Below are 22,426 nucleotides of genomic sequence, written 5' to 3' on the forward strand. Positions count from 1 at the left end.
CCCTCCCCTCTAGAACCCTCAGTTTGTTTTTCAGAGTCCATCATCTCTCACGGTTCGTCTACCCCTCCGATATCCCCCCCTTCATTCTTCCCCTCCTGCTATCTTCTTCTTCTTTTTTATTTTTCCTTAACATATATTGCATTATTTGTTTCAGAGGTACAGATCTGAGATTCAACAGTCTTGCACAATTCACAGGGCTTACCAGAGCACATACCCTCCCCAGTGTCTATCACCCAGTCACCCCATCCCTCTCACCCCACCCCCCACTCCAGCAACCCTCAGTTTGTTTCCTGAGATTAAGAATTCCTCATATCAGTGAGGTCATATGATACATGTCTTTCTCTGTTTGACTTATTTCGCTTAGCATAATACCACATCGTTGCAAATGGCAAGATCTCATTCCTTTTGATGGCTGCATAATATTCCATTGTATATATATACCACTTCTTCTTTATCCATTCATCTGTCGATGGACATCTTGGCTCTTTCCACAGTTTGGCTATTGTGGACATTGCTGCTATAAACATCGGGGTGCATGTACCCTTTCGGATCCCTACTTTTGTATCTTTGGGTAAATACCCAGTAGTGCAATTGCTGGATCATATGGTAGCTCTATTTTCAAGTTTTTGAGGAACCTCCGTGCTCTTTTCCAGAGTGGCTGCACCAGCTTGCATTCCCACCAAAAGTGTAGGAAGGTTCCCCTTTCTCGGCATCCTGGCCAACATCTGTCATTTCCTGACTTGTTAATTTTAGCCATTCTGACTGGTGTGAGGTGGTATCTCATTGAGATTTTGATTTGGATTTCCCTGATGCCAAGCAATATTGAGCTCTTTTTCATGTGTCTGTTGGCCATTTGGATGTCTTCTTTGGAAAAATGTCTGTTCATGTCTTCTGCCCATTTCTTGATTGGATTCTTTGTTCTTTGGGTGTTGAGTTTGATAAGTTCTTTATAGATTTTGGATACTAGCCCTTTATCTGATATGTCATTTGCAAATATCTTCTCCCGTTCTGCCGGTTGTCTTTTGGTTTTCTTGACTGTTTCCTTTGCTTTGCAAAAGTTTTTATCTTGATGAACTCCCAATAGTTCATTTTTGCCCTTGTTTCCCTTGCCTTTGGCAATGTTTCTAGGAAGAAGTTGCTGCGGCTGAGGTCAAAGAGGTTGCTGCCTGTGTTCTCCTTTAGGATTTTGATGGACTCCTGTCTCACATTGAGGTCTTTCAACCATTTGGAGTCTATTTTTGTGTGTGGTGTAAGGAAGTGGTCCAGTTTCATTCTCCTGAACGTGGCTGTCCAATTTTCCCAACACCATTTGTTGAAGAGACTGTTTCTTTTCCATTGGACATTTAGGATTATTTGTTCCATTTTTTGAAAAAAGTGGATGGTATTATGATGGGGATTGCATTAAATGTGTAGATTGCTCTAGGTAGCATTGACATCTTCACAATATTTGTTCTTCCAATCCATGAGCATGAAACGTTTTTCCATTTCTTTGTGTCTTCCTCAATTTCTTTCACGAGTATTTTATAGTTTTCTGAGTACAGATTCTTTGCCTCTTTGGTTAGATTTCTTCTTAGGTATCTGATGGTTTTGGGTGCAATTGTAAATGGGATCAACTCCTTAATATCTCTTTCTTCTGTCTTGTTCTTGGTGTATAGGAATGCCACTGATTTCTGTACATTGATTTTATATCCTGCCACTTTACTGAATTCCTGTATGAGTTCTAGCAGTTTTGGGGTGGAGTCTTTTGGGTTTTCCACATAAAGTATCATATCATCTACAAAGTGTGAGAGTTTGACTTCTTCTTTGCCGATTCGGATGCCTTTATTTCTTTTTGTTGTCCGATTGATGTGGCTAGGACTTCCAATACTATGTTGAATAGAAGTGGTGATAGTGGACATCCCTGCCACGTTCCTGACCTTAGGGGGAAAGCTCTCAGTTTTTCCCCATTGAGAATGATATTTGCTGTAGGTTTTTCGTAGATGGCTTTTATGATATTGAGGTATGTACCCTCTATCCCTACACTCTGAAGAGTTTTGATCAAGAAAGGATGCTGTACTTTGTCAAATGCTTTTTCTGCATCTATTGAGAGGATCATATGATTCTTGTTCTTTCTTTTGTTAATGTATTGTATCACGTTGATTGATTTGCGGATGTTGAACCAACTTTGCAGCCCAGGGATAAATCCCACTTGGTCGTGGTGAATAATCCTTTTAATGTACTGTTGGATCCTATTGGCTAGTATTTTGGTGAGAATTTTTGCATCCATGTTCATCAGGGATATTGGTCTGTAATTCTCCTTTTTGATGGGGTCTTTGTCTGGTTTTGGGATCAAGGTAATGCTGGCCTCATAGAATGAGATTGGAAGTTTTCCTTCCATTTCTATTTTTTGGAACACTTTCAGAAGAATAGGTATTAATTCTTCTTTAAACATTTGGTAGAATTCCCTTGGGAAACCATCTCCCCTGGGCTTTTGTTTGATGGGAGATTTTTGATGACTGCTTCAATTTCCTTAGTGGTTATAGGTCTGTTCAGGTTTTCTATTTCTTTCTGGTTCAGTTTTGGTAGTTGATATATCTCTAGGAATGCATCACTTCTTCCAGGTTATCTAATTTGCTGGCAAAGAGTTGCTCATAATATGTTCTTATAATTGTTTGTATTTCTTTGGTGTTGGTTGTGATCTCTCCTCTTTCATTCATTATTTTGTTGATTTGGGTCATTTCTCTTTTCTTTTTGATAAGTCTGGCCAGGGGTTTATCAATCTTGTTAATTATTTCAAAGAACCAGCTCCTAGTTTCGTTGATCTGTTCTACTGTTCTTTTAGTTTCTATTTCATTGATTTCTGCTCTGATCTTTATTATTTCTCTTCTCCTGCTGGGTTTAGGCTTTATTTGCTGTTCTTTCTCCAGATCCTTTAGGTGTAGGGTTCTTTCCATTAATTTCCTGGTTGTCCCATTCATTCTTTAGTAAGATGCTCTTTAGCCTCCATGTATTTGAGTTCTTTCCGACTTTCCTCTTGTGATTGAATTCTAGTTTCAAAGCATTGTGGTCTGAAAATAGGCAGGGAATGATCCCAATCTTTTGGTACCGGTTGAGACCTGATTTATGACCTATGATGTGATCGATTTTGGAGTATGTTCCATGGGCACTAGAGAAGAATGTGTATTCTGTTGTTTTGGGATGGAATGTTCTGAATATGTCTGTGAAGTCCATTTGGTCCAGTGTGTCATTTAAGTCTTTATTTCCTTGTTGATCTTTTGCTTAGACGATCTGTCCATTTCAGTGAGGGGGTGTTAAAGTCCCCCACTATTATTGTATTGTTGTCAATGTGTTTCTTTGCTTTTGTTATTAATTGCCTTATATAATTGGCTGCTCCCATGTTAGGGGCATAGATATTTACAATTGTTAGATCTTCTTGTTGGATAGATGCTTTAAGTAGGATATAGTGTCCTTCCTCATCTCTTATTACAGTCTTTGGTTTAAAATCTAATTTGTCTGATATAAGGATTGCCACCCAGCTTTCTTTTGGTGTCCATTAGCATGGTAAATGGTTTTCCACCCCCTCACTTTCAATCTGGGGGTGTCTTTGGGTTTAAAATGAGTCCCTTGCAGACAGCATATCAATGGGTCTTGTTTTTTAATCCAATCTGATAGCCTGTGTCTTTTGATTGGGGCAATTAGCCCATTTACATTCAGGGTAACTATTGAAAGATATGAATTTAGTGCCATTGTATTGCCTGTAAGGTGACTATTACTGTATATTGTCTGTGTTCCTTTCTGGTCTATGTTGCTTTTAGGCTCTCTCTTTGCTTAGAGGACCCCTTTCAATATTTCTTGTAGAGCTGGTTTTGTGTTTGCAAATTCCTTTAGTTTTTGTTTGTGCTGGAAGCTTTTTATCTCTCCTTCTATTTTCAATGACAGCCTACCTGGATATAGTATTCTTGGCTGCATATTTTTCTTGTTTAGTGCTATGAAAATATCATGCCAGTCCTTTCTGGCCTGCCAGGTCTCTGTGGATAGGTCTGCTGCCAATCTAATGTTTCTACCATTGTAGGTTACATATCTCTTCTCCCGAGCTGCTTTCAGGATTTTCTCTTTGTCTCTGAGACTCGTAAGTTTTACTATTAGATGCCGGGGTGTTGACCTATTTTTATTGATTTTGAGAGGGGTTCTCTGTGCTTCCTGGATTTTCATGCCTGTTTCCTTCCCCAAATTAGGGAAGTTCTCTGCTATAATTTGCTCCAATATACCTTCTGCCCCTCTCTCTCTTTCTTCTTCTTCTGGGATCCCAATTATTCTAATGTTGTTTCATCTTATGGTATCGCTTACCTCTCGAATTCTGCCCTCATAATCCAGTAGTTGTTTATCTCTCTTTTTCTCAGCTTCTTAATTCTCCATCATTTGGTCCTCTATCTCACTGATTCTCTCTTCTGCCTCATTTATCCTAGCAGTTAGCGCCCCCATTTTTGATTGCACCTCATTAATAGCCTTTTTGATTTCTACTTGGTTAGATTTTAGTTCTTTTACTTCTCCAGTAAGGGTTTCTCTAATAACTTCCATGCTTTTTTCAAGCCCAGCTAGTATCTTTAAAGTGATGATTCTGAACTCTAGATCTGACATCGTACTAATGTCCATATTGAGTAGGTCCCTGGCAGTCGGTACTACCTCTTGTTCTTTTTGTTGAGGTGATTTTTTTCCGTCTTGTCATTTTGTGCAGAGGAGAATAGATTAATGAGAGAACAAAATGCTAACAGGCTAACAACGTCCCCAGAAAATATACTCTAAACAAATCAGAAAAGACCTGAAGCCAGGGGAAAAGAAAGGGAAAGAGAGGAAAAAAAAAAAAAAAAAAGATAAAGATAAAAACAAACAAAAACAGAACAAAACAAAAAAAATCAGAATATGATCAAATATGACCAGGCTGGTACATAGATCAGTGCCACACACTAGATTTTGGGTGTATTTTGGTCTGTTAGAAGAAAGTGCCTCCCAAAATTTTAAAGAAAGAAAAACTTACATATGTACAAAAATAAGGGTTGATATAATGAAGGGATGGAATATGACTGTAAAGATGAAAATTATAAAAAATTTTATAAAAGGAATTGATAAGAAGTTGTTTGAAAAAAGAAAGAAGAGGATTTAAAAAAAAAAAGCAAAAAAAAGGGAGAGAATGTGATCAGGCAGGAGAGTAGAAAAAAACCATACACTAGAGATTTATGGTATATTTTGATCTGTTAGAAGAAACTATTTCAAAATTTTAAAAAGAGAAGAACTTATATATATATGCCAAAAATACGGGTAACTACTATGAAGGGATAGAATATGACTATAAAAATGAAAAATAAAAATGTTTTTTTAAAAAAGGGATTGATAAGATGTTGTTTGAAAAGGGAAAAAGAAAAATTCAAAAAAAAAGTTAAAAAAAAAATTTAACTTTGAAAGACTAAAGAATCATGGTAAAAAAAGCCATGGATTCTATGTGCATTATTCCCCTAGCGCTGGAGTTCTGCCGTTCTCATTGATCGGTAAACTTGGTCTTGGCTGGCTGTTCTCGCTGATCTTCTGGGGGAGGGGCCTGTTGCCATGGTTCCCAAATGTCTTTGCCAGAAGCGGAATTGCCCTGCCCTTGCCGGTCAGGGCTAAGTAATCTGCTCCGGCTTGCTCTCCGGAGCTTTTGTTCCCTGCAAGCTTTCCATACAGCTTTGGAGGCCAGAGTGAAAATCTCAGCCTCCCAATCTCCACCCTGGAGGAGCCCAGAACTCGGGGCCCTGCTCCTCAGTGAGCCCCCAGAGAAAAGCAGTCAGTCACTCCCGTCTCCCCGGTCTCCGGCCGCCCTCCGTGCTCACCCGGCCTGTGACCACGCGTTTCTATCTCTGGCACCCGACCCCGGGTGGAGTCTCCAAACCCAGCAGATCCCTGCGGTGCACTCCCGTGCGGCTCCTCCCAGGGGAGGAAGGTGAGTGTCCCCGGATCTGCCGCTTGTTGGGTCCCTGTTGGAGGAGCAGGGGCCCGACTGTGCCGCGGATCACGGTTTATGGCCACCCCGAACTGAGAGCCCGCGCCTGGGCTCCGCCTCTGCAGCCGGCTTCCCTGCTCCGTTACCTGGGAGCTCTGCCGCACTCAGGCACCCCCGGTCTTTCTGTGACCCCGAGGGTCCTGAGACCACACTGTCCCGGAGGGTTCCACCCCCTGCTTAGCCACCAGAGTGAGGTCCCTCGGCAGAGCAGACTTTTAAAAGTTCCGATTTTGTGCTCCGTGGTTCTATCACTTGCCAGAAGCGGCCGACGGAGGCCCCTCCCCCGCTGTCTATCCTCCCGAATATCGGCTCGGATTCACTTCTCCGCACGTCCTACCTTCCAGAAGTGGTCGCTTTTCTGTTCAGAGATTTGTTGCTATTCCTTTCTTCGATCTCCTGTTGGGTTTGTAGGTGTTCAGAATGGTTTGATCCCTATCCAGCTGAATTCCTGAGACCAGACGAAATCCAGGTCTCCTACTCCGCCATCTTGCTCCAGCCCACATTGTATTTTTAAATGATAGTGACTATAAAGTAAAAGTGAATTAGACAAAATATTTACCTATTGATGATTATTTATTTTCCTCATATGAATTATTATTTTTTTTTTGGAAATTCAGAGCCAGATTGTTAAATTCATATTTGGCTGAAATATTAGAAAATGTTGAACATATGGATAATTCAAAAATCCTTCAATAACATTCTACCTGATTTGAACCATGAGCTTTGCAGCCACTTTAATGAAAAAGAGGGGGAAAAGAAATTTGAAAGATTTTACTTTTTTTAATCTTTTTTAAGATTTTATTTTTTGACAGAGAGACAACATGAGAGGGAACACAAGCAGGGGGAGTGGGAGAGGGTGAAACAGACTTCCCGCCAAACAGGGAGTCTGATGTGGGGCTCGATCCCAGGACCCTGGGATCATGACCTGAGCCGAAGGCAGACGCTTAAAGACTGAGCCACCCAGGTGCCCCAGAAATTTTAAAGATTTTAATCCTCTTTTATATGACTAGTTGAGGACTAAAGTTATAATAAACTGGAGAAAAAGAAGTTATCCTGTCTACGATTTCAAAATCTAGGAGAACATTTCTGTCTAGGAGTCTGGAATTGAACATGTATAGGTAAAACATTTATAAGAAAGAAAATTGTCCTAAAACTGGTCTTTGATAGAATTTGTGAATTGATATGATCTATTATCCCTTCTGGAAAATAATTAGAATTCCTGATAAAATGCTTGAGCAATTTTATACGAGATGATAATGATTTCAGAGTCACTTTGGAAAACCTCCCCACTTGAGAGAAGCCCAACCAGTCTTACAAAGAAACCATGATCTTTAACCAGTATGCATTATGGGGTGGTGGGGGTGGAAATAAGTTTAATAATGACTATCTAGGTAGTCTAATTTTCTCATAAAATGTCTTTACCAAGGGAGAAGCTTATGATTTGGCAGGTTTGAAATACAGTTTTCACAAGTGCTCTTAACTATTTGAGAGATTGCTTTAATACCCTAGTAGTATATCTAACATAAGGGCCAATCATGGATCAACTAACAGAGAAGTAACGTGTCTGCATAAGAAACAACAAAAACAAAACAGTGAAACAGACCCATACACGTATGACCACTTGACATATGACAAAGGCAACCCTGAAATATATGGGCTAAAGCATGCTCTTTTCATTAACAATGTTGAATCAATTATATACCAATATGGAAAACAATAAATCTTAATCCCTTCCCCACATCACACATAAAAGTCAATTCCCTATAACTAACAGTTCCACTTCTGGGCATATACTCAACATAAATGAGTTTATATATTTACCAAAATTATGAAAAAGAATGAACATTCTTTTCATTCTTTGTTATGGCCCCAAACAATAAACAACTCCTAGTCTATAACACAAGAAAAGACAAATTTAACAAACTCATATAATGATTAGCAACAAAAATGAGTAACTTGCAAATACAACATATTCAAATGAATTTCACAAATATAATGTTAAGCGTAGTCAATAAGGAGTACCTACTGGATGATTCAATTGTATGAAATTCAAAACCAAGCAAAACTAATCTACTATGCACTAGGGGGCTGGTAGTGACTGAAAGGGAACACAGGAATGGTTTTGTGGTGCTGATAATGTTCTGAAAATTTATTTAGATGCTGGTTAGAGGTGTGTTCATGTTGTAGAGCATCTTTGACTTTGTATATGTAAAATACATATAGATGTGCATAAATTATGTGTGATTCCTAAGTCATATATATGACTTACTTCAATAAAAAGTTTACTTTATAATGAGTGAACATTTCTGATTGTTTATATCTATATATCAGGATTTTGTGTATCTTAAATTAATCCTTACCATCCATGCATTTTTGCTGCCTACCTCGGGAACTTAATTTTGCCCAGCCTTAGGTCCCAACTCTCTCCCACTTCTTGTTCCCCCAGAATCCCTATCATTCAGCCAGTTTTGTATAGCCCATTGTCTCCCATGCAATTCAAAATTGTGACTTTTCTTCAGTTAAGAGAATTGACTCACATGTTGTATCATAAAATAACTAAACATCTTCTCTAATATCATATATAATTGAGAATATATTCTGAACTTATATCTAACATAGGACTTTTTATGATACTGTCAATGCCTAACAAAAAGCATATCAACAATTCTATTGACAGCATAGCTCTTACATGGAAGCAGCAAGAAAGTCCTTTTAAACTTGAACACACAACCACTCCATGTCCTGGAAAGGTGAAAAACAGATAGGAGCAAGGTCAAGAGGGAGAGAGAGAATGATATCTCTTATTGCAGAGTGAGTTTCTGATTGAAGTAAATAAAGGAAAATGAAAATCTTGTTGATTCATACACAAAAGTAAGAGAATGGCTTCATTGATTAGTATGAGGTGAAATGCCAAAATAGAACATGTCAATGAAGGAATGAACCAGATTCCTGATCCCCATATAAATAATTCCTATAAATGCATTAGTATGTGGTATTATCCACACTTCATTCTCCTCTGCTAGTATTTTTAATAAGAGAGGATATGATGTAACCTCCTGGAAACTTTATTTGAGAGCAGACACTTCTGTTGGCATAGTATATCAGTAATTTATTCCTGGAGAAATTTGGAATAGAATTGCACATCTAAAATTTTAAGTAATTTTTTTTTAGCTTTGGCCATATTATTGTTTTGAATTTTTGAAATGCATAAATATCAAGCTGGTGCATTCTGTGGGACACATCGAATACTATTCATGGATATTTGCTGAATAAGGCAAGCATAAATACAGCCTGGGAAGATTCCAACAGATCAGGTCCTTCCATCTATATCTGGTTGCCTGGCTAGGCAGAACTTCTGTGAAGGTGCTAATGAAAAGTTGCCTGATGCTTGCTTATCTACCTGGATATCTGGAGATTGCATATATGTTGTCACCTTTCAGCATATTTTCTATGTACTGTGAAGAAATGTTTGAAGAAGCATCTTAGTTATGATAATGCAAGGCAAGTATGCACCTATTGTTCTGAGGAAAAAATGTGATAACACTAGTTATGTGTCCTCAGGGACTTTCCCTCCCGATAATCCTTTGAGATGCATTTCTGGAGAACAGGGAAAACGTTTTGCATGGACTCCTGGGAGGAAAAAGATAAGACACCTCACTTTTCCCTTTGAAGTTCAAAAATTTTAGAACTGCTATGAAATGATTCTGACTATTCTCAGTCAAGAGGGCACAAGGACCTAATGGAGAACTCCTTATCATGGTACATTCATATTCGAAAAACTGTTTAGTAGTATCTCCTAAAGCTGGATATACATTCACCTCATGATTAACAATTCCATTCCTACTTTATATTCAAACAGATATTAGTTCATATGCTGACCTTAAGACTTGTGCTAAAATATTCATAGCAACACAATTCATAATATTCCTAGGTGTAAACCACACAAATGTCCATCAACAGCTTAAGAGGTAAATAAATGGGCTCTAGGGACATGATATAATAATAAACAGCAATAAGAATGAAAAAAATATGCAAAATGTGGTTGAATCTCAGAAACAGAATACTGAGAGAATGAAGCTAGTGTGAAATAATACATACTATAAGGAGTCCTTGTATTTAAAGTTCAAAAGGGGGGTGCCAGGGTGGCTCAGATGGTTAAGCGTCTGCCTTCGGCTCAGGTCATGATTCCAGGGACCTGCGATCGAGTCCCACATCTGGCTCCCTGCTCAACAGGGGAGCCTGCTTCTCCCTCTCCCTCTGTCTGCCAATTCCCCTGCTTGTGTGTTCTCTCTCTCTCTCTCTCTCTATGTCAAGTAAATAAAAATCTTAAAAAATAAAAATAAAGAATAAAATAAAGTTCAAAAGGGGTTATAACTAATCTATGTGGTTAGAAGTTAGTATATAGTAACTCTTGAATAGGGTCATTGACTGGAAAGAGATACAAGGGGGAGTTTTGGTGCGCTAGCAATGTTCTTTCTTAGTCCAAATGCTAGTTACATGGGAATATATAGTTTGTAAATATTCATCAAGCTGTAGAGTCATGATATATGTCCTTTCCTCTATGTATGTTATACTTCAACTAAACATTTAAAAATATAAGTTGTGACATCTTTTCAAACTGGCAAATTGTTATGCCACTTTTATACATTATATGTTTAGATCTAAATTTGGTGAAATAGTATCATTTAAAGAACATAAATAAATGATATTAATAGAAAATATGCTTAAGGGCACCTGGGTGGCTCAGTCGGTTAAGCGTCTGCCTTCAGCTCAGGTTATAATCTCAGGGTCCTGGGATCGAGCCCTGCGTTGGGCTCCCTGCTTCTCCCTCTCCCTCTGTCCCTCCCCACCCCCTCTTGTGCTCTATCTCTCTCTCCCAAATAAATAAATAAAATCTTTAAAAAAAATTTAAAAAGAAAATATGTTTATATATTTCATATTGTTAATATTTGTATGTTAAATATATTTATAGAATTTATAAAATAAATATGTTTATTTATAATATATAGCCACTTTTTCCTTATGAACAACATTGTAATATACTTCTTAGTATACCATAATACTGAACTTGGTTCACTCATTTTTTTATAAGATTCAAAATTTACACTTAAAAGTTTGAAAGGGATATCTGATCATGAAAACAGAAATATGTCTTTAATTATAAATTCTCTTATCCCATCTTTTCCATCTACCTTGTTCAACATCAAAAAAAAAAAAAAAGAGGGTGCCTGGGTGGCTCAGTCGTTAAGAGTCTGCCTTCAGCTCAGGTCACGATCCTAAGGTCCTGGGATGGAGCCCCACACTGGACTCCCTGCTCCGCGGGAAGCCTGCTTCTCCCTCTCCCACTCCCCCTGCTTGTGTTCCCTCTCTCACTGTGTTTCTCTCTGTCAAATAAATAAATAAAATATTTTTTAAAAAAAGAAAATACAACTGTTTTATACTGTGGAACAATGACTCGATGTGAGACAGGCATTGTCCAGAAGCTTTAGTACTGAGGGTGGCTGGAACAGAATGTCTGAATGAGCAGAGCCCCTGAAGAATTTGCAGAGAAAAAGTAAAGTATTATTTTTAGAACTAAATCTCGGCAGCCTTGATTAGATTTTCTATAATTAGCTAAACCCTGAGTTTAAAAGTCACTCCCAAATGAAAGATTGCTAAAGTACCAATAGTAAATAAGTTTCAGGTAGCATGAATTAGGGAAGCATATTTTACCCTTGGTGTTTAATATTTGCATGCAAGAATAATATAGATAACCCTATGAAATAAGTATGTATTATTTTTCTCCTTTCATAAATAAAGAAACTAAGACAGAGTCGTTAAAACCATGCATAAGGTCAATAGAATGTGGGGGAGTCTGAATTTAAAACCAAGAATTTCTGATTTCAGAGCCCAGGCTATTAATCGTCATTCAATACTGCCCATGGTACTATCAAAGGACCCCACAGAAAAGACATGTGTTACAGACACTTTGAGCCTAAAAATATAATTTATCAGGTATCAAGGGGTTGCTAAAACTCAGGACAATGGAAGACTTTTGTGTATCTTAGTATCACAGAGGGAAAAAATATGTTTTCTCTAAAAGTTCAGAGAAAGACAGAGACAACATGTGGCAAGTAAGCTTTTGAAAGTAGATATTTAAGGGGCGCCTGGGTGGCTCAGTCTTTAAGCGTCTGCCTTCAGCTCAGGTCATGATCCCAGGGTCCTGGGGTCAGGCTCCCTGCTGGGCGGGAAGCCTGCTTCTCCCTCTCCCACTCTCCCTGCTTGTGTTCCATCTCTCGCTGTGTCTCTTTCTGCAAATAAAAAATGAAATCTTTAAAAATAAAAAAAAAGAAAGTAGATATTTAAGGAAGTCTGCCTGGAAAAGGGAACCGTGGTTCTAAGGTTGAATGACTTAAAGTCTTTAAAAAATCTTGAAACCTAAAAAAATAGTTATTCTTAAAGTTGAGAAAATGAAAAAATACAAAATTATAGTTAAGTAAATCCCACAAAATAAACTGGTTCCCAGATGCTGTACACTTTTTTTTTTAAGATTTATTTATTTATTTTAGCTTGAGCAGGAGGGGCAGAGGGGGAGGGAGGGAGAAACTCAAGCAGGGTCTGGGAGCCACACCGCAGGACTTGATCTTGAGATCATGACGTGAGCGGAAACCAAGAGTCAGAAGTTTAACTGACTCCGCCCCCAGGCGCCCTCCAGATGCTGTACACTTTGTTTTTTGTTTTTTTTTCAAATATTCACTAAATTTTTTTTTAGAAAGGTATTTATTTATTCTTTTTTAATTTTATTTTATTATGTTATGTTAATCCCCATGCATTACATCATTAGTTTTTGATGTAGTGTTCCATGAGTCATTGTTTTCCTATAACACCCAGGGCTCCATGGAACGTGCCCTCTTTAATACCCATCACCAGGCTAACCCATCCCCCACGCCCCTCCCCTCTAGAACCCTCAGTTTGTTTCTCAGAGTCCATAGTCTCTCATGGTTCGTCTCCCCCTCCAATTTCCAGGGGTGGATGCTGAACACTTTGTAATTGGTATATGTGCTGTAGGGTTTTTCCTCTGGCTATAATGGCTTTAATTTGTAGTGCTGCCACCATCCTTTTGACTTGTCTAAACTCATTCATCAGTTAGTGTGCATTAAACTCTGCAAGGTAGCAAGATTTAGACCGTGCAATGAGGCTCAAAATATATATATTATATATATATATATATAAATTATATCATATTATATAAAGTTTCCTATCCTCAAGATGCTCAGTCTGTAAAATGAAATCCATTTGAAATTAATATTTTTAGTACAGTGAATTCACTTTTATTTTAACATTACACAGAAAGATGGCATAACACACTTCCCTTCTCAGAAATAACTTAAAACTGATTGGAAAAACAAGGATGAAAAACCCAAATACCATCTTCTATGAAATTAAGAGATATCTACAGTCCTGGACTACAATAGCAATCAAGGTCAAAAAGAAATGTCACGGGGCGCCTGGGTGGCTCAGTTGGTTAAGCGACTGCCTTCGGCTCAGGTCATGATCCTGGAGTCCCGGGATCGAGTCCCGCATCGGGCTCTCTGCTCGGCAAGGGGTCTGCTTCTCCCTCTGACCCTCTTCCCTCTCGTGCTCTCTGTCTCTCATTCTCTTTCTCTCAAATAAATAAATAAAATCTTAAAAAAAAAAAAAGTCTCACAAGACATTAAGAGAGGATGCCCATTGCTGTTGACATCAGACAATGCAGTAAAGCAACTTGCTCGGAAGAAAGTGGCACACACCTAATGCCAAATAACTCCTTGTTTAGAACAATAAAAATCACTTGACAGACAAGCTAGATTTTCAGAGAAAAGTCTATAAGTGAGGCATGGTGAAGACTACCCTATGGCCTCCAAGCTCTGTTGCATGGGGAGGAGTGAAGCCTAAAAGATATTTCCCTCTCTCTATCCCTTTCTCTCTCTCTCTTACACACACACACTCACACACACTCACACACACACACAATATGTGTCACAGACAATTCTCACCAGCCAGAAATTAAACTTTATCCCCTTCTCAATATAAACATCTCCGCCCAAGAAGAACTCATCTTACAGAAAGGTAAATAATCACAACGAAACCAAAGGGAATGTAAGATGTCCCAATGACAAAAGGAAGAAGAAAACAGGAAAGGCAGATGGCACATAAAAAACATCAGCCAGAAAAAATCTCTGCACACAGTAAATAAAAACTAAGCCCATAGGGATGCCTGGGTGGCTCAGTCGGTTAAGCGGCTGCCTTCGGCCCAGGTCATGATCCCAGGGTCCTGGGATCGAGTCCCATATCGGGCTCCTTACTCAGTAGGGAACCTGCTTCTCCCTCTCTCTCCCTCTGCTTGTGCTCTGTCAAATAAATAAAATCTTTAAAAAAAAAAAAAAAAAAACTAAGCCCATAATATAGTCATTAAAATAGAAACTAATACAAAAAATAAATCTATAAACCAAAAGACCAAAGCAGAGATAGAAGAATTTGGAGATAATATGGCAAGACAAGAGATATAAATAAACCATAAGCCAGTAGAACTCAGGAGAGATGGAATTCAAAAAAATCAAGCTAAGCGGGTATGACAAATACTATAAACCATCTGACATTGGCTAGGAAGACAGGGCAAGTCTTCAAAGAAGAGAAAAAAGTTAATATAGATCTTAAAGGACAAATGGAATTGAGGTCAATCAGAGGAAGAAAAGAAGTCCAGTCTAATATAACATGAACAAAGGCATAAGTATATTTTCTGGGACCTAAACATGGCTTTCTATACATGAAGAACAGGATATGAGGGAGAGAAAAAGGATGAATGGGACTGGAATTGCAGATAAATACTAGTTTTTGGAGACTGTTTTATGCTAAGCTAATAAATGTAACTTCATATTATTAGCAAAAAGGACCTACCAGTGGCTCCAATCAGAAGATTAATATGATCCTTTATATTTTAGAAAGATCGCTCTGCCAACAGTGAGGGAGTAGGATAGATTAGGATGAATACAGGAGGCAGACAAAGAAGTGAGAATAATGGTAATTCCTTTCTGTAATCTAGATAAAATATAATGACATAATTACAGATCATGGCTGTAGAAAAATGTGAGAAAAAATAAGAAATATTTAATGGGAAATATCTACAAAATAGCTTGGCCAACTGAATATAGCAGGTAAGGGAAAGAAAACCTGAAGAATGATTCCAAGTGTATGAATTACTTGACTGGTTGAATGGCATCCCAGCAATCAATACAGAAACACTGTAGGATATACAGGATAGGTGGAGAGAAGTGAGGGGCAGAGATAATGAGTTACCTCTAAGTGAGTATATTATAATAAATCAAATAATCCAAATAATTATTGGACTTTAATAAAAAATGCTGCAGTACCAGAAACTGAATTCCAAAAGGTATTGACAAATTTTGACTGCTGCAAAAACAAGAAAATCATCCCTGTTTTCACATCAGATTTCATAATTTTATTTATTTTTTTTAATTTTTATTGTTATGTTAATCACCATACATTACATCATTAGTTTTTGATGTAGTGTTCCATGATTCATTGTTTGTGCATAACACCCAGTGCTCCATGCAGAACGCGCCCTCTTTAATACCCATCACCAGGCTAACCCATCCTCCCACCCCCCACCCCTCTAGAACCCTCAGTTTGTTTCTCAGAGTCCATCGTTTCTCATGGTTCGTCTCCCCCTTCATTCAGATTTCATAATTTTAATATAGCATGGGGTTTTTTTAGATATTTATTTATTTATTTATTTATTTATTTATTTATTTGACAGAAAGAGACACAGCAAGAGAGGAAACACAAGCAGGGGGAGTGGGAGAGGGAGAAGCAGGCTCCCCACCAAGCAGGGAGCCCCATGCGGGGCTCAATCCCAGGACCCTGGGATCATGACCTGAGCCGAAGGCAGACACTTAACGACTGAGCCACCCAGGCACCCCAATCTAGCATGGTTTTTAATGTCTTAAAGTATTAAAAATCATCATAAACTGTGTATATCTCAGCATCACTAAAAGCTCAGAGAAGAATTTACACAGAAATTATATAATTTATATACAATTATATATAAATAAAATTATGTAATTTTATATTACAATAAAATTGAAAGGCAGTCTTAAAGGAAGTCAGCCTAAACTACTGAAATCATGTTATAGACTTGGTTAGGAAACATAAGTACTCTCTACTTAAGAAAAATCTTACCTGTTTTTTTCTTTCTATAGTAATGTGTTCTGTGTTACTTTATAATATCAACAGTGCCAGATAATAACAAATACTGTTCTACTTATTTCAATCTTTTCATTTAACTTTTACTTTTATGTTGCCTAATAAGCTGGATGTCAACCAGATTTTCTGTTGTATTATAGAAATTTAAGGATACCTGCAACATCATTTAACAAAATCCTGTGAAATTCACCAAGTAAAGCAAGCAAGGTTTCAACACTGAAAAAAAAAGTAGGACATTCTAATGGCAAGGTACCATTGTGATGCTCTCCATTAAATTGTACCATATTTATTTATCCATCTTTAATGTCTGTGACTACTACATAATGAATGAAGCACTTCTGCCTTTTCTTAGTTTGAGCCTTTCTTTAAATGCCCTTCTTGGAATTTTGTTCATTTTGTCTTTTGGTATGTGTAATTTGGTCATATTCAATTTCAGCTCTATTTGGCTATTTTTAATTCTGATGAGCTTCCTTCCTATGCAGTTAAGTTACACATAACTTCTATTTAGATAAATGTCAATACAGTTCTTACATTTAAGAACCCTACCGAGGGGCAGGAAGGCCACAATCCAAAGGAACCAGAGCAGTTGAGAAAACTGCTAATTGGTGGCTTGAGCTTTGAAACTACAGATGATAGTTTAAGAGAACATTTTGAAAAATGGGGCACACTTACAGATTGTGTGGTGATGAGAGACCCCCCAAACAAAACGTTCCAGGGGTTTTGGTTTTGTGACTTACTCTTGTGTTGAAGAGGTGGTTGCAGCAATGTGTGCCCAACCACACAAGGTTGAGGGGCATGTAGTGGAACCAAAGAGCTGTTTCTAGAGAGGGTTCTGTCAAGCCTGATGCCCATCTAACAGTGAAGAAAATTTTCGTTGGTAGTATTAAAGAAAACACAGAAGAATTTAATTTGAGAGACTACTTTGAAAAGCATGGCAAGATTGAAACCATAGAAGTTATGGAAGACAGGCAGAGTGGAAAAAAGAGAGGATTTGCTTTTGTAATTTTTAATGATCATGATACAGTCGATAAAACTGTTGTTCGGAAATACTACAGTATTAATGGGCATAATTGCGAAGTGAAAAAAGGCCCTTTCTGAACAAGAAATGTATCGGTTGGATCACAAAGAGGCCGTGGAGGTGGATCTGGCAACTTCATGGGCTGTGGAGGAGACTTTGGAGGTGGTGGAAACTTCGGTGGAAGACGAGGCTATGGTGGTGAAAGTGGTGGCAGCAGAGGTAGTTAGGGAGGAGGTGATGGTGGATATAAGGGATTTGGAGGTGATGGTGGCAACTATGGTGGTGGTCCTGGTTATAGCAGTAGAGGAGGCGATGGTGGTGGAGGACCAGGATATGGAAACCAAGGAGGCAGATATGGCGGTGGTGGTGGAGGATATGATGGTCACAATGAAAGAGGAAATTTTGGAGATGGCAACTATGGTGGTGGCAGGAACTACAATGATTGTGGAAATTACAGTGGACAACAGCAATCAAATTTTGGACCCATGAAGGGGGGCTGTTTTGGTAGAAGAAGCTCGGGCAGTCCCTACAGTGGTGGTTATGGATCTGGTGGTGAAGAGGTGGATATGGTAGCAAAAGGTTCTAACAATTTTTCGGACGAAAAGGGCTACAGTTCTTAGCAGGAGAGAGAGTGAGGAGTTGTCAGGAAAGCTGCAGGTTACTTTGAGACAGTCTTCCCAAATGCGTTAGGGGAACTGGAAAAATCTGCCAGAGAAGGAACGATGACCCATAGTCAGGGAAGGTACTGGAACTCCTTCTTGTTCCGGACTGTCGTAGCCACAGTTTGCAGAAAGTGCAGCTACTGATTACTGTGCTGGGCTCTCAGTGACATGTACATTCCTGAGGTCTTTTCTGTTGTAGCTTTGTCTTTTTCGTTTTCATTACATGGGGTTTATTGCCCTGTCAATTGTGGCAGTGGTACCAGGAATTAAAAAATTAAGGAATTTTTAACTTTAAAAAAAAGAGAGAGAGAAAAGGGAAGACAGATGAAGAAAAAATAAGCCAATTTATTATTGACAAAGCTGGTAACAGGTTATGTGACTCCTATCTTCAGATTAAAACCCTTATTTTCCTCAGCTTTTGTATATCCCAAGCTCTCAGTACCAGTTTATTCTGCCACTGCTTTTTCTCAAGTGGTGGGAGTACAGGCATTGCTTTATTTCCAACCTGTTCCTCCATGGCCTTCGTCAACTCCCAGCACACCATGATTTTGCTGAGGCCTGGCCGTTCTTGCTTACGGTCAATGCAAGCAAGATTAAAACAACCCCTTGATTGTGGTCAAAGCTTCCATAAGCTGAAATGATACAGAGAAGTCAAAAATCACATGGGACCAAAGCCCAAAAAGTGTTGGTCCAGGCCTTACCAGTTAAAAGCTAGTTATTATACTACAGTAAAATCCAGCTGTAATGCACAATATAAGCTGCTACAAATTGCCAGAATTTGACCCTATGTACCCAGCCCAACAAAAACGTAATATTCAAGTTACCATTTTGTTTCCTAAATTTCACTCTTGTTTATTGTTCAAGATTTCAGCCCAGTGCAGCAGATGTTAGGGTTTTGAGGAGGTCAATGTATAACACTCCTCTTTTCCTCACTTGAGTTCTAAACCAAAGAAGAAAGAAATGTAAGACAAATTCAGATTATTACTAGGAATGTCACATATGCAGGCAAGTAGCCTTCTTAATACAGATACCCAGAGTTAGAAAAATTTACCTCCTGACTAAAAACAAGAATTCCTGCCCCTCAAAGGTCCTTCCAGCTGGACTAAGAATCAAATTGACACGAGACAGATTAATAGGAGAAAGTCAAATTCAATAGGTGTACCTATGGGGAATCCACACCGACGTGGAAATTCCAAAGACAATCAGGCAAAATTAGATATATATGCCATTCTGAAATAAGAAGAAGGAAAGAGAGGTCTGGGATTTCAGAGGAGGAGCACATTTCATAGGGCGAAAAGAAGAACAGATGTTTGGTAATTAAGTGTTTGCCCTATGATACAGATAATAGCCCTTATTCTGCCAGACCCCCAATTTAGATTCTTCTGTGTGGTTAAGGGAGAGAAAAAAGTTTCTCTTGAGCCCATAGGGTCTCAAATGCCTTCGGCTCAAAATAATCCACATGCCAAAGTAGCATATTCCGGGGGAACTGTCCTGAACCCCTTCACCACCATCAAGAGCTGAACTGAACGGGAGAAGGCCAAATTGCCAGGTGTCAGAGTGGTCCATCAAGATATGTCAAAACGAAAGTAACAGCCCGTCCTTGAGTTACGTACTACCACAGTCTAAGCAGGAGGCTCCCAGGAGGCAGTGCAGGCTCCCACAGGGTTCTATTCTTCTCTATGGAACCGTGTTAGATGGATCAGCACATATGCAAGGATCCTTTCACTGACAAGGGGGCCCAAGACATTTTGAGGACTCAAGGACCAGAAGGGAAGAGAAGGGGGAGGCCTAAGAGTGGAAAATAACTGAATACTGAGGCAGAGTGGAAAAAAAAAAAAAATGTCTGGAGTAGGGAGGGCAGCTCTCCTCCATGAAGCCTGCCAGGTTAAGTCTTTATAATTGCTTATGGTCAGACCTGAAACATCACACATCAAAGTGGTCCACCCCCTTCATCTGGGGGCATGCCTTTGTAAAACTTAAAGTATGGAAGCTAAAATAAAATAAATAAAATAAGATAAAATAAAATAAAATAAAATAAAATAAAAAGTATGGAAGCTCAGAACACAGAGTGTGTTTCTCACAGGTAAGAGGGAAGACATAAAGACACTATGCAGGCATTCCATTATTCTGTCAGACTTCACAACAAGTCCCTCCTCAACCCCCTATGCAAAAACAAGAACAAAAATAGGCCAGTAGTTGAACAGTAGTGGAGCTCCCTAGATTTTTACTTTACTTTCCATATATGGGAGCAAATTTATTCCAATCTTTTGGTCGGTGATGTTTTATGATTAAATAACATCAATCAATATATAAATAAGATGCTCACAGACATCCATAATTACACAACTTTTTTTTAATTACACTTTTGAACAAAACATCATATTTTTTCTAGATTTGTAGTTCTTTTCTTTCTCCTCATAATTTTGATATCAGGTAACATCAATTCAGTTAATTAAAGTCAGAGGAGAATTCTGGAAAGAGAACAAACATATAGAGCAACTAGGATAATCAAACAAAAAGACATGGACAGTATCTACAGGGAAAAAAATTGACAATGTACCCACATGATTACCAAAATGCAAGAAGGTATGAGGGTGCAGATGGACCCTGATACCTGATGTTTGCATGACAATAGGAGAAGCAAGGAAAAAGGCATCTAGTAAAACTTGAGAACTACCAAATAACCAACAGGGCCTTACATGAAAGGTCAACAAATCATTTTGAGAATAGCAGCAAAACTAGGATGGTGTACGATTGAGAACAGGGTGTCTATGATAAGGCCCAAAGATGTAGAGCATTCTACATCCTATGAACTCTGGGAACTAGTCTAATCTCTTTTCCATGACAATAATCTATGCTCAGGAGAAATGTCTATGACTAAAACTCAAAATGGAAACAATAGAGGCAGAAGAAAAGGAGGCAGAATACATCAAAGGAGAGAATCAATTAGGAATTCTCATGACATAAATTGCTATATTCTTCAACTCTTCATAAAAACAACAAATGAGAGAAATTTAGATGCAAGTTAGAAATGCTATCTTAAACTTTAATGAAATCAATTTCATAAACACAAATACAACAAAAGTGACTCCCATCCAAAATTATTTTAAGAAGGAAAGACAGACTAAGAGACAAAATAAATAACATCCATAAAGACAATGAAGGCAGATTGGAAGAAATGACCACAAAACATCAGTACATCAAAATAGATAAAAAGACAAAGGAAAAGTCATCTAAAATATGAAAGCTCTCTCTCTCTCTCAAATAAATAAATCTTTTTTTTTTTTTTAAATGGGGTGCCTGGATGGTTCATTTGGTTGAGCATCCAACTTTTGGTTTTCACTCAGGTCATGATCTCAGGGTCATGAGATCGAGCCCTGTATGGGGCTTGCTTTCAGTGGGGAGTCTGTTTGAGGTTCTCTCCTCTCTCTCTGCCCCTCCCCCCACTTGCATCCTCTCTATCTCTCTCTCTAAAATAAATAAGTAAATCTTTAAAAAAATAAAATAAAATAAAATAAAAATATGAAAGAGCAGTGTAACTAAGAAATGGGCTGATAGAATCAGGGAAGAATTAGAAATTTAAAAAAAGCAATTGTGTCTGAAATAAAGAATGAGGAGCAAATAACTAGGGAGTATCTTAAGGAAAATAGAAGATTTTTTTAAAAAATAGAAACATTTTATAACTCAAAAGAAATGAAAAAAGAAATGATAAAGACTTTATATGTAGTCAAGATTACTGTCAAATATACAGTTTGCAGAAAATTTGTCATCAGCATGCAAGGTCTCAGGTAATGTTTCTCTGATGAGTCTTAACTCAAAATTTGCTAAATAATGACCTTCAGAAAACCAAAATGACTGCAAAGACCTTGACATAGGACTGGTGGTAAAGATTAGAGATTAGTGATTTACCTATAGAATCAAAATCAATGGAGGACATAAAGAAGAGAGTATAGAATGTGCTGGCTGCCTGTTCTGACACTGGGTATACTACAACGGTGAATAAACAGGACAGAATGGGTAGAGCATTTGCAAAAAAACTCTTTTTTAAACTAAATTGGTGCTAATGTTTGTATTATTATTCTAAAGATGCTGTGTGTGTAATGTAGGATAAAATCAACAATTCTAATTTTATCATCCCTAGTATCCTTGAATTCAGGATGCTCAATGTGGGGGAGAGGAGATATGCATATAAAAAGGAAAAGTTAAGCTATACTGAATATGAGTAGAAATTTCATGTAAAAATCAGATATTTTATTTTTAAAATATATATCTATATCTTCTCCATGCATGTCTATATTTATATAGAGAGATAATAGATAGATAGATGATAGATGATAGATAGATAGATAGATGATAGATACATAGATAGATAGATAGATAGATAGATAGATAGATAGATAGATGATAGATAGATAGATAGATAGATAGAATATACATACATATTTTCTAGTGCTGTTTATTGGAAAATTATAGAAACAATTATCAACCTAT

The 22,426-nt window shown here is 38.0% G+C and overlaps 1 pseudogene; it reads left to right on the top strand.

Annotated features, from left to right (window-relative positions):
* Positions 1–17,859, top strand: part of LOC118015394 — a 34,399-nt pseudogene extending 16,540 nt beyond the window's left edge.
* Positions 17,860–22,426: the final 4,567 nt, after the last annotated feature.

Source organism: Mirounga leonina, unplaced genomic scaffold (genome assembly GCF_011800145.1).
Source record: "Mirounga leonina isolate KUSES-001 unplaced genomic scaffold, KU_Mleo_1.0 Mir_165, whole genome shotgun sequence".
Taxonomy (NCBI): domain Eukaryota; kingdom Metazoa; phylum Chordata; class Mammalia; order Carnivora; family Phocidae; genus Mirounga; species Mirounga leonina.